The following is a 13590-nucleotide window of genomic DNA, read 5'->3' on the forward strand; positions in this document are numbered from 1 at the left end:
ACAAAACAAGAATGTAAGTGCCGTGCCGGTTGTGCCGGCTTTGCCCAGGAAATGCAGCTCCTGCCCCGCACTGAAGAAACTTCTCTTTGCAGCAGATGAACACATTACTGAAAAAAACACAACTGGTCCAAATGCAGAGGACAACTAATCATGGAGAGCTGAACTCCAAAAGCTACATCTATCAAACAGCTTCCACACCCACAGCTCAAGGAATGGTGAGGAAGCGGAGGGGTAAGATCATAAGAGCCAGAGGACCAGGGAATCTACTGTGAGATTGTGCCTCCTAGAAATGGCAGAGAAGCCTCAATAATATGGCTTCCTAAACAAGGACAATTCCAATAGACGTGGGAGGGGAAAATCTAACAGTGCCCCATGTCTAGAGGAAGAATCACAGGAAACTAAGGAATGCCGTGAGCAGGAGATGAGCTTCCCCAGTTAGGAGCTCTATAATTGGCTATCCAATACCAAATGGTCAACCCTAAAACCGTATACATATAAGCAATCATAAATGGATGCAGCAGGTTGTGTGTGTGTGTGTGTGTGCATGCACATGTGCGAAACAATAACAATTAAAGAAAAAGAGGCCATAAATTTGACAGGTATTAAGGAGGAGTGGGCAGGAGACATGGGAGAGGTTGAAGGGAGAAAAAGGAAGGGAGAAGTAATATAATAGTATTTCGATAATAATAAAAGTGTTATGACCACATTTTAAGAACAAAATTAAAGTGCTTACAATAAAGATCTATCATGATATTAACATGTTAACAGTATTTATAACTCCTAGCCAAATACCTAAGGGAGAGGCTTTTGGTTGTCTCAGAAGCACTCGAGATTAAAATAAAATTATATTTGAAAGGAGTAGAGGAGGAAATTCTCAGGGTTTGTTTGTCTGCTGGCCTGCTGGCCTGCTGGCCTGCTGGCCTACTGGCCTTCTTGGAAAACCCTCAAAGTCCGGAATCACTTTTCTTTAGCTGGTCCTTACCCTAACGGTGGAGCAATAGGAGACAGAGATCAAAATTCGCGCTGGCTGTACCTAAACAAAGCAAATTCAGAAGATCGAGTTGTTTGTTCCCAGAAGCCTAATTGTGTCACAGATCAAGGCTCAAGGGCATCTGAAGAAATACAAAATATCCAACACAACCGTCAAAATACGCAGTATTGGGAATCCAACCAACCCATGGTTTTAAGCTGCCTTGGTCATGGTGTCTCTCCATAGCAATAGAACAGTAACTAAGACCCAAGAATTATGGCACACACAAATAAACAAGAAAATATATAATCAGTTCGAAATAGAGCTAAAGAGCAATGAAAACGGGTCTAAAATGGATGTAAGGGATAGAATTAGTAGACAGAGATATTAAAATCGATATTAAAATAGCATTCCATCCATTCAAAAACCACATTAACTAAACACGTGGAAAGTTGTTTTGTTTGTATGTGTCTGTGTGTATGCCTATGCACCACGTGCTAGGCTGGAGCCCACAGAGGCAGGAAGGGGGCATCAGGGTCCTGGAGCTGGGGTTACAGACAGTTGTGAACTGTCACATGAGTGCTGGGAACAAGTCTGGTCCCCTGGAAGAGCAGCTGCTACTCCTAACCACTGAGCCGTCTCTCCAGTCTCAATAGAACAAGTTTTAAAGCATAATGGAGACAAATGTCCTGCATGGTACAGGATGCTATTAAGCCGAGCTATGGTTCAATACTAGAGATCTTGCTTAGCACACTCAAGGCTCTGAGTTCAATCCCCACGCTGAGAAAAGGAATTTCTTCTTGTTCTCTTGTTCCTTCTTCCTCCCCACCGCCACCTCTAGCCCTTTCCAGGAGAAGGGGTGAGAATGATTGACACACATCTCTGGATGGCACATACGCAGCTTTCCTTGCTCCCCTTTCCCTCTGGCAACATGGCTACCACCATACCTGCTGGCAACTGGCATTTCAGGCAGATGTGCCCGGCTGCAGCGGCACCGCTACCTGATGGTGCATCTCTCTGGGAAACCAGAAAAGGGAACGCTGTGTTTAGCAGGTGTATTTTCTTCCTCTCCAGGTAAGCAGGAGAAATAATGGAATTCAAATTGGAACGACCATGTGGTAAAACTTCTGCCCACCAGGTGTTTATCCCGGTTCATAAAAACAACTTTTTGAAGGTAATGGAAAACCACTCCCTGTTGGGGAGGCAAATGGAACCACATGGTTCTGAACAGTTTGAGAGAAAACAGCAAACCCGCGGAGCAGACAGCAAATGCATGTCAAACAGGATCGGCACAGACTCCCTCAGGAATTCTTCCCAGATGAGGCCTCAGCGAGGCCTGAAACTCTAGAAAGTCAACCACCCAACAGCATGCGGTGCACCTTCCATTGTCAAACACACAGGCTGCCCTGCTTCTGCGGGTTGTGGGAAGGCTTCCCACTTGCCCTCTATGCAGCGCCTAAGTATGCATCTCCCTCTCAGTTCCTGTTTTGATGCCCTACTGCTCCGTTCCATTGGACTTCCCTGCCCAGCTCTTTCTCTCTTCCTCCATTACCCCTAACGATAAATGCACAGGCTTTTTACGGCTGGCAGAGTTTATTGCTAATCACACAAGTGAAATAGGGAATAAGACCAACAAAGATGAAGACACTTATTTACCTAATGGCCCTTTATATGTATGTGACCAAATGTTCCTCTATTCCAAGGGCAGCTCTGGCTTACACCTGTTCTCCTGTCATATTGCTAATAGCATTCTTTCATTCTCAAAAGTATTCATTTTCGTCTTAAAGTAGCATAAGTTATTTTATTCATATAGCATTTAGTTTATTCCAGGATTATAAGCACAAACCTACTTACGCCCAAAGCAAGCCCATGAAGTAAAAATGTTTTTAAAATAACAAAACCAAGGGATGGAGATGCATTTAGTAGCTTGCCCAAGGCCTCCCAGAGAGTAAGTGTCTGGGCCAGGATTTGAACTGAGGCAACCTGGCTTCAGTGTCCCTGCCCTTCTGAAGGTCTGATGGTCAATCCTCACTGTCTACTTGTCTGGATTTAGAATCATTTCTGGGTGCGTCTGTGACAGTGTTTCCTGAGAGGTTTAACAGTGAAGGGAATACACACCCCAAAGGGAATGCACACCCTAAATCTGAGCAACGCCATACTGTAGGCTAGGAACCCATACTGAATAAAAAAAAGAAAAAGAAGAAGAAAGGGATCTAGAGAGATGGCTCAGTGGTTAAGAGCATTGGCTGCTCTTCCAGAGGAACTGGGTTTGATTCCCAGCACCCACATTCTGGCTCACACCTGCTGATCACTCCAGTTTCAGGGGATCCAGTGCCCACTTCTGACCTCCGTGGGTCCCAAGCACTCATGTGATACTCATACACACACACCAAACACACACATACAGGCGAAACAGACGCATAAAATCAAAAACAATTTCTTAAACACCCTTCCTTCTGTTGTTTTTGTAAGGTATTTTGTCCCATCAATGAGAAAAGTAACTAATACAGAAAATTGGTGCCATAGAGTGGGGTTGTCACTGTGATAAATCTGACCACATGGTTCACAGACCTTTAGCGATGGCTTGTGAAAGGAATGTGGCAAGGTTTGGTGTTGTGACCGAGAGAAGCCCTAGGATACTGTAAGGGACTGGGGAGGCCAGAACACTAACAGAAAGCACACAGCAAAGACTATCCCCACAGGGTTTTGGAGGGGAATAAAGACTATTGAGAACCGGGCTAAAGACTATCTGTATTATATATCGGGGACGGGGTCTGGCTGCCCTCCGGCACATGACTTTCAGTCCATGTGCTGGAATTGTGTATGAGTCTCAGTTGAAAGCTAATGGACTAAGTTGATGAAGGAAACTTCAAGACGGCATAGCATCCAGGGGGACATGGTTATTGCTTAAAACTCTTTGTGAGCTACACAATAAGAGAGGATAAATATACAAAAAGTGTGCAGTTTATGGGCTAGAGAGATTCCTGGTGGTGAAGAAAAGTGGTGGCCCCCATTCCCAGCACCCACGTAGTCGCTCACAACTGTCTGTAACTCCAGTCTTGGGGATCTGGTGCCCTCTCCTGGCTTCCAGTGGTACCAGACACACATGCAGTGCACAGATGTACCTGGAGGGAAAACACCCATACACATAAAAATAAATAAAACCTTGAAAAGACAGAAAAGTATCCAGTTTGGTGAGGAAGAACTCCTGGAGAGATGGCTCAGTGGTTAAGAGCACTGACTGCTCTTCCAGAGGACCTGGGTTCAATTCCCAGCACCCACTTGGCAGCTCACAACTGTCTGAAGATCCAGTTGCAGGGGATCTGACACCTTCACACCAATGTACATAAAATAAAAAAGTAAAATAAACCATAAAAAATATTTAAAATAAATAAATAAATAAACCCTTAAAAAGACAGAAAAGTATCCAGTTTGGTGAGGAAGAACACGTGAGCAAGTTTAAAGCTGCAGACAAGGCTTGTGGGGAAAGTTAAGAGAAACCTCCTACTGTTCATCGGAATAATGAGGAAGGGAAGCCCCCAACCTTCTATGAAATACAACTTCATCCCAAAGCAGAGAGCCTGACCGAGAATGCCAATGAAGAGGCAAGTATCTTGACATCAAGGCCATGGCATCACAGAAGGGTTCAGACTTCATCATGAGCCAGCAGCAGACTTAGCCGCATTGTCCATGTGGTTTTGCACACAATAATTAGGGGATAATGAAAGCTTAAACCAAGGCAAGGTCTAAGAAAGTTGTTGAAGCCAGGCAAAGTGTGACGGACCAGATTCCCTACAAGGATGCCCTGACAAGCCATTGCAGGAAGCTGTGAAAGTGACTGACAAGGAGAGCCTCAAATATGGAGTAGAACAGGCCTATGAGTACTGTGGGGGCAGAGCTGGAAACCGGATAAGCAAGGACTTTGGGGCCCAGGTGATTCCATCATGAGGCCCAGATGCCAAATATGGAGCTGTAAGATTTGTGTTTACCATGCTTGGCTTTGGTCTTTCTTTGGCCTTTCTTTCTGTGTTTCTATCCTTTCCTTTTGGAATGCCAATATTTACTTCTGTGCTGTTGTATATTGGAAGTACATGCTTTGGTTTGTTTTGATTTTATCTAACGGGAACTTACAAGAGTGAGATTGCTTTCAGTCCCAGAAGAGACTGAGCTGGAGGGTTTTTGAACAATGTTAGAACTGCTAAGACTTTGGGAGACCCTTTTAAATGTGCTAAGTCCACTTGCATTGAGCTAACTATGACCGTATGAGGATCTCAGTGGAAGTATACTGGCAAAAGTGATGTGTTTGGGTGTGAAGCGGACAAGGGGCAGAGTGTGGTGACTGGCCTCCATTGTCAGCTTGACTGGATTGGGACTCACCTAGGAGACACAGCTCTAGGGGTGACTCTTAAAGTGCTTTCCAGCGGTATTAAGATAAGAAGGAAAGACTCATCCTGAATGTAGGGGGCAACGCCCCATAGGCTAGAGGTCTGGACTGAATAAAAGAGGGAAAGGAGAAAGACACTGCACACCACATGTTCCATTTCCTAACTAAACACAATCACCCTACCTGCCATGATCCTGCCCGCGTGCCTTCCCCACAATGATGCCCTGCATCCTCAAACCATGAACTGTGTGAAACAAAACCTTCCTCCCTTTGACTGTTTGTGTCAGGCAAGTGAAGAGAAGCTAAGACACACCCTCAACTTTAAGAACCTCTAGTCCTTAAAACATCTTTAAGGCTGGGCCATGGTGGTGCACGCCTTTAATCCCAGCACACGGGAGGCAGAGGCAGGTGGATCTCTGTGAGTTCGAGGCCAGCCTGGTCTACAAGAGCTAGTTCCAGGACAGGCTCCAAAGCTACAGAGAAACCCTGTCTCAGAAAAAAACAAACAAGTAAAACATTTTAGCTAATCAGGTCCTTCAATAATAACAGCTACTCACAGAGAATTGGAGGAGCTGGGACAGGAAATCCAACAACACAGTGTCTCTCATTCCCTTTCCATTTGGGGCCCCCAAATCCTCCATAAAAGTCGCTATACACCAGTCTCTTGTTAACGAGTCTCCTCTGGACAATAAAGAATAAGGACGGGGAGCCCAAACATCACCCCGGGGATCTACAGCGAGGAAAATCTTGGCCAAGGCCAAGTCCAGACAAAGTGAGGATTCAGGTGACTGCTGGATAGCAGACTGAATCTCAGACTCACATGAGAACAAATGCAGAATAACCCCTCAGCGAATGGCAGACACTTATGATTTGCTTTTCAAAGCATCCAGTCTCACTCTTTCTAGTGGTAAATAGATGAGATAACAGATGACAGAGAGGCAGGCAATAGGTAGGTATACAGGGACATAGACGATTATGATTAACAAGACGACAGATAGGTAGATGACAAATAGGCAGGTAATAGGTAAGTATAGAGACATAGACGATTATGATGATAGATAGCTATCTTTGGTTTCATTTGAGGTTGTAGCTTTTCACTGTTCTTGATTCACATCTCCCGGTGGAGGCCACGACATATACCAAACCATGAAAACTGCCCATCCCCTGGCCGCAATCACCAGTGCAAGCACAAGGCGTGCCTGCAATCCCAGCACATAGAACATGGAAGGAGAATTGTGAGTTAAAGATGAGCCTGGGCTGTACAGTGGAACTCGATCTGAAACAAACAAACAAGTAAGCTAACAGAAAGAATGAACGTGTGGACTGAGCCCAGTCAAAGACGCGGTGAGATTTTTCTCAGTCTCCCGACAAAGAGCAGGTGATCCTTCCTGCTGAAGGTGGCAGGTCATGGAATGGAATCCCAGGTGCCTGGCGGCTGAGGAGGAAGAAAGTATGACGGAGAACAGAGCCAACACACAGGAGACAGAGTCACAAACTACACAAAGAGAAACCTGACCTTGGTAAATTTTTGAGAAGCTAGATCAAGCCACATCTGAAGTTAGATTTCACAGACTTTTCCATCGCATGAGCCAATAAAAACCTTGTTTTCCTTTTGGCCAGTTTGGCTGGAGCTCTCTGTCCCTTCCATCTGGAGGAGGTCTGATCATGATGTAAGATAATGATTTCAGTTATTTTCTTTGGGAAGCGTGAGTCCCGATTATGGTGTAAGATAGTGGGTTCGAGCTATTTTATTTGGCACGTGTGGCGGCAAGAAAGCAGGACTTCTCGGGGTCAGCAAGTTACACAAGTCTAACTCAGGGACCTGGGTGTTCCAGGTCCCAAACCGAGAGGTGGTGGTTATTGTTGTAATGGGAATCGGCATTGAGTGATTGCTTTTAGAGTGAAAGGGAGACACGTGGTCAGAAGAAAAACAGACATGCAGTATACAAACTCTTTCCAAAGAAGCAGAAATCCTGGTCACTTTGCTCAGGACAGAGGGCCCGACAAGAGCAGCGAGGCAGGAACTGGAGGGACAGATGTTTCCAGCCTGTGCTTGCGCCAAAGGGCACTTACCAGGAAATTGCCTAGAAATGACAGTGCAGCCAACCGCCATAACCGGCCCATTACTTTCCCTACAAATATGTCTCCCTTTCGTGCGCAACAAGGACCCATTCAGCCAACTGTGTGGTGCTTCAGCTGAAATAACAGAGCGGAGGAAATGCCTAATTGGCTTTCATCAAATCAAAACTGTGGAGCAGCGCTGTCTCTGGCCCTAGCTTGGAAATTATTTTCTGCTTAATGCCAGGCCATGTGTGGAGAAGAAGAGAGGAATAAAGAGAAAAGAAAGGGAAGGCCAGACTTTGGACCATCTTTAACCTCTTTGTAAGGCCATAGCCCAGAAGGGACAGAGAGGGATCTCGCCTAGGCATGGGAAGAAGGAAAGGAAAGGCAGCAAGGCAAGAATGGGCTGGGAAGACAGCTTCGCTGGTAAAGCGCCTGCCTTGCAAGCATGAGGACCCGAGGTCAAATATGGCGGCTTATAATTAATTCCTCCGCTGCTGAGAGAGAAACCAAAGGCTCCCTGGGACTCGCCAGCCAGCCAGACTAGACTAGCTGATAAGTTCCATGTCAGCAAGAGACCCAGTCTTAAAGGAGGCAGACAGTGTACCAGAGGACAACACCTGAGGTTATCCTATGTACAACACACACACATACACACACAACAAAGGGGCAATTCACAGAAAATATGTAGCCAATTAGGTGTGCTAATACATGCCTTTAATCCCTATAGTCAGGAGGCAAAGGCAGGGAGATATCTGTTGACTTTGAAGCCAGCCTGGTCTACAGAGTGAGTTCCAGACCAACCAGGGCTACATAGAGAGACTCTAAAAAATAAAATTATATATATAATATTTTATTATATATAAATAAATATAATATAATATTTATTTATATAATATATAATATTTAATTATATATTATATATTATATTTAATTAATTTATTAATATATAAATAAATTTATTTATTTATATAATATATAATATTTATATAATATAAATAAAATAATTTTATTTTATGTATATATAGTCAACTAATACCTTCTTCCAGCTGTCCAACTGTAAAAAATTTACATTTAAAAATAATTGGGGGTGTGCATTCCTTTAATCTCAGTACCTGGGAGGCAGAAGCAGATTGATCTCTGAGAGACTGAGACCAGTCTGGTCTACACAGCAAGTTCTAGGACAACTAAGGCTACAGGGAAACCCTGTGAAAAGAAATGAGATTTAAGAAAGATTTAAATAAGATTTAAGAAAAAAGTCAGTTTTCCAGCTCATTGCTCAGAATGTGCAATGATAATAGTTAACAATCTCAGAGTGACAGTGGGAAGGAAAGTGTGTGACTCACTCAGAGACACGAAGCATTCATTATTCCAGAGATCTGTGACTAACGAGCGTTTGCAGGCTGAGAGGAGGAGCTAAAAATAATCCAGATTCTTGGGAACCTCATGGGGTGGTTTGAGAACCCTGTAATTTCTCTATTTCCAGGAATTTCCCCTCTAACATTTCTTTCACGCCCTGTGAGATCTGAATTCTGCACCCTGGCACACCAACCTCAGGGGAAGATGTGGCTTTCACCCGCGTCCTCTGGGTGCTTTTCCTGACATCACTAATGGAGTGAAGTCCCAGGCACTTCTGCCTTAACTTTTTCATTCCTGCCTCAGGTCTCGGGGGATAGCTGAAAAAACACATGACACTGGTTATCTGGTCCTCAGAAAGGACCTTAATAAGTGGCGCAAAAATCCTCCAAGTGACAGTGGCCTAGCCTAGGGACCCACTACTGTCGCCCAACAGCTTTGTGAGGCAATAGAAGACTGAGGGGCCCTGCGCTGTGACTCCAGGCAAGCTGTTTAGCTAATCCGTTTTTAAAGTATTGAGATCTGTTACCTGATCAGCTGAATGACTTTAAAGCTTTGCTGGAATCAGGACCCGCACGATGCACCTGGTGCGAAATGGACACTTAGTAACTGGCACGGGTGTGGCATTGTTACCACGTGACCTTGCGCCAAGCAGTCTCTCTGAACTTGCTTCTTCCCTTGAAGGGCTGGAAGTCGTAATAATTACCCCTTCAGAGTGCTTATGAGCATTATATATGTGAAGACTACAAGGTGTGTATGCAAAAGGCCTGGCCCAGTGTCTGACTGAGAGTAGGCACTCAATGTTTGTTTGTTTGGTTTTTTGTTTTGTTTTGTTTTGTTTCTTCCTCCTCTGAGATCTACCTCCACCGCAATCAAGGATAAAGGTTTTCCGCCTCTATCATAATCACACTGGCCCCAAGTTCAGCTAAAAAATAATAATAATAAGTAATCTGTTCCTGGAGTTGGCTGTTTGAACTGCCTGCAGGTCTTTAGAGTCCCCTACCTGATGGACTTTCTGCCTACACCCATAAAAGGAAAAGCTATCAGTGCATCACGGAGACCGCCAGGAAAAAAGCAGACAGTTTGCAGGACTCAACACTGAACACTAGAGGGAGCAATAAGCTCGGGAAAGTGCTAAGAGCCACACCCAAAACTCTCAGACCGCTCCTGGTTCCCTGCCGCTCAGGTTCCTGCAAGAAGAGAAAGATTAAGCGTTGCCCAGAAAGACCTCCGTGAGGACAAAAGATGCGAGGGGAATGAGGGAACAGGAATGAAACACCTTCCTTTTGGCTTTGGCCCAGCACCGGGCTAGAGAGCCTCTCGGGTTTGGTTTCTGAAAGTGGATAGGACACTCTTCGCAGTCACTTCAGCTTCTTCTAGCTCACCCAGCGACGCCTCACGGCCTCTGGGCCACAGCTAAAAGACTACGACAGACTATTATAGAGTCCCGGATGTATAGTCGGAGAGCTGGGACCCACAACGAGAAAGGGCTTCAGAAAGGTCTCCAGGTGATTTACAAAATCCCATGTGGAAGTTTGTGTGATGAGCTACTGTCACGTGTATCATCTTACTGGATAGTCACAGACTGGTGTTTGGGGCAGAGGCGAGCATCTCATTTTAAAAGTGAGGAAGCTGGAGTTCGGGTAACCACCCACTATTTTGCTACCATGCTCCATCATCACTCACTGTTTGCTCTTCTCCTGCTGCCCTTGTTTGGTTTTTATGCGGTTTGGAGATCTAATCCAGACCCTTGCCTGTGCTAGGCAGGTATTCTATCACTGAGCTGTACCCCAACCCCCTGCCCTTGTTTTAAAATTAGTTCAAACTACACACATAACTGCAGGAAAACTACTCAGCTCCAAGTATTCCATAAATCTTTTAAAAACTTTAAAAAGTATTATTTTACTTTAAAAAAAAGATTTATTTATTTATTTTATAGGCATGCTCTTATGTATATGTCCTCTAGTGACCTTATGTCAGAAGAGGGCATCAGATCTCATGATAGATGGTAGTGAGCCACAATGTGTTTGCTGGGAATTGAACTCAGGACCTCTGGAAGAGCAGCCAGTGCTCTTAACCACTGTGCCATCCAGCCCTTATTTTACTTTTTGTGTGTATGAGTATTTTACCTTCATGAATGTCTGTGCACCATGTGTATGCCTGATGTCCTGGGAGGCCAGAAGAGGGTGTCAGTTCCCCTGAAACTGGAGTTGTGAGCCACCATGTGGGTGCTGGGGATGGAATCCTGGTCCTCTGGAAAAGTAGTTCATGTTCATGTTCTTAACGGCTGAACCACCTCTCCCGGTTCCATAAATCAACAAATGTCATTGCATTTATTCATTTGTGGGGGGCGCGCGTGCATGTGCATTGCCATGCTTTGGGTGTAGAAATTAAGAGACAATCTGTGGAAGTTCATTCTTTCCTTCCTCCATGTGGGTTCCAAGGCAGTAGGTGCCTTTGCCCACTGAGCTATCTTGCTGGCCCCGTAAACCAAACGGGCATTGCTGCACTCTCTATTTTCTTAACCTTCTGAGCATGGTGGAGAGAGGATACAGCATAGAAATCAAGAGGGTGCACTTCTGTATTGGTCACAAGATCGGGGACCTATTTGTACTCAATTTCCAAATCTGCAAAATGGGAATAATATTAATGTTCTTCCCAGAGTATGGACACAGATGCTTTTTGGAAATTAAGTCCACAGCACCTGGCACATAATTTAATAGTTATTCAATGTAGAATACGTGTGTGTGTGTGTGTGTGTGTGTGTGTGTGTGTGTGTGTGTGTATACACACACATATATAATGGTTTTACAATCACGGCATATAATGATATTTAATAATTCATTTATTTCTTTCATGCTAATTACCAAAGTAGAGTTAGAATTAAGTGGGGAAGATTACTTTGTCAACTAGATTTGTATGTGCTGGTCCTCTAAAAGTTACTATCTACCTAGAATCTCAGAATGTGAACTAGTTTGGAAACAGGGTCTTTGCAAATGTCATGAAGATAATAAATGTCATGAAGATAAAGCATAGCAGGACATGCTTATAAACCCACCTATTCATGATTCCCAAGCCAGCATGGTCTATATAAGGAGACTGGGGGAAAAAAACAGCCACATCAGAGCGGTCTCTAACTCCCACATGTCCACTGTCTTTAGGAAAGAGGAGGACATGTAGGAACATGAGACAAAGGGAAGGCAGCCCGGTGGTGACGGAAGCAGAGTCTGCAGTGATGTGATTGTAGCCTAGGAGCGCCAAAGACTGCCTGGAGCCACACAATAGTCACAGGCGGATTGCCTTCCTGGCCCCCAGAAGACACAGCCTGTCATCAGCTCACTGGCAGGCCTCTAGCCTCCAGACAGGGAGAGCATGTGCTCTGTTGTCCTAAGCCACCTACTCCCTGGTGATTCGTTACAGCAGCTTGTGGCAGAGCGGCATCAGACCCCGGTTTGTTTCTTTCCATTTCCAGTCTAACCTCTTTTACTCTGTCATTGCCTCCCAAGCCGGCAACAGACGCTGAGAACATCTACCTACAAAGTTTGCCATTGTAGTGAAAACTTGATCCAAACTGCAATCTTCCAGCATGCAAACAACAGAAAGTTGTCGCCGGAAACACTGGAACCATTTAATAAATATCAGCCCACAAGCCGCTAAAACAATAGACCAAAACATGTCGTATTGTGTTACACCTATTCAAGACATCATGAGCCTATTTTCTCCCTCTCTATCCCAAGACCCTAAATTTATTTACAAGCCTTCTATATGGAATCCCAAGATCCCAGAACTCACTGGCACTGTTGAAGCCTTCTGTTGAAGGCAGAAGGTTATCTGGATGCTCAGAAGCCCTGCCTGTTCACTACCTCCGGGGTGACAAATTAAAAGGCATCGACACACTCTCAGGACTCTGGCTCTTACAAGGCAAGGGTGATCTCATCCTTGTTGAAGCCTTCTGCACTCGCTCAGGAATGGGCTTGAAGGAACCCGGCGAGTCAGAGGAGCTGCTCATTGCTGTAGAGGATGTGGGTCACATGGTAGTTTCCATTAGGTCAACTTTGGAGTAGAATGGGTGCTGGTGGATTCCTAGCTACAAAGGGAGGGAGAGGGAGGCCGGGAGAGCTGATTCACTGGAGCCAATCTTAGAGTGAGTCAGAATCGAGCAGAAAAATAGCCTGTTGTCCCACATCTGCCTCATTGTCTGGCAATGAGACACTTCCTCCACGCATACCCACAGGCAAAGCAAAAGGAAGGAGGAGGAAATGGATTCCTTTCAAGCTTCGTGGTTCTAATCCTGCACAGAATACAGCGTCTTTGAACCACCTCAGACACTGTGCTCTGTACTGAGAGGTCTCCTAAAGCCCAGGGTGCTCTGCAACTCACTATGGAGCCAAGAGAGGTCCTGAACTCCTGATTCTTCTCTGCCTCCACCTCCCAGATGATGGGATTACAGGTGTGTACCACCCTATCCAATCCGATTGTCTTTCTTTGTGAAGCTAGTTCTCCATGCCCTACCTCACCATTCCAAAAGCACCTGGGCTGCGCTGGAGCATCCACACATGTTGTCTCCCTGACTTTCCCAAACCTGTAATAGCCAGGGGGAGGTATGGAGTTGCTGCCTTAGCTCTGAATCACTATCCATGCCCCTAGAGAGGTCCACCTGGTGAGAACTCGGGAATGGCTAGCAGAATATAGCACAGGTTTGGAGTTACTTATTTTTGTAACTTTCTTTACCATCTAACTCTATAACCTTCCTCTGGTTCTCTCGGGTTTTTTAACTGTCTTCTCATCATAAATTGGTCACAGTGATGACCACCTTTAC

General features: G+C 45.0%; 1 protein-coding gene across 1 annotated transcript in view; it reads left to right on the forward strand.

Moving 5' to 3' along the window:
* Window positions 1-12875: 12875 nt before the first annotated feature.
* Window positions 12876-13590, forward strand: part of Cttnbp2nl (CTTNBP2 N-terminal like) — a 50839-nt gene continuing 50124 nt past the window's right edge. The window contains exon 1 of the mRNA XM_085677872.2: window positions 12876-13221. The gene's annotated coding sequence lies outside the window, so the exon portion shown is untranslated. The remainder of the gene's footprint in view (window positions 13222-13590) is intronic.

This window comes from Myodes glareolus, chromosome 17 (assembly GCF_982192425.1).
Source record: "Myodes glareolus chromosome 17, mMyoGla1.1, whole genome shotgun sequence".
Classification (NCBI taxonomy): domain Eukaryota; kingdom Metazoa; phylum Chordata; class Mammalia; order Rodentia; family Cricetidae; genus Myodes; species Myodes glareolus.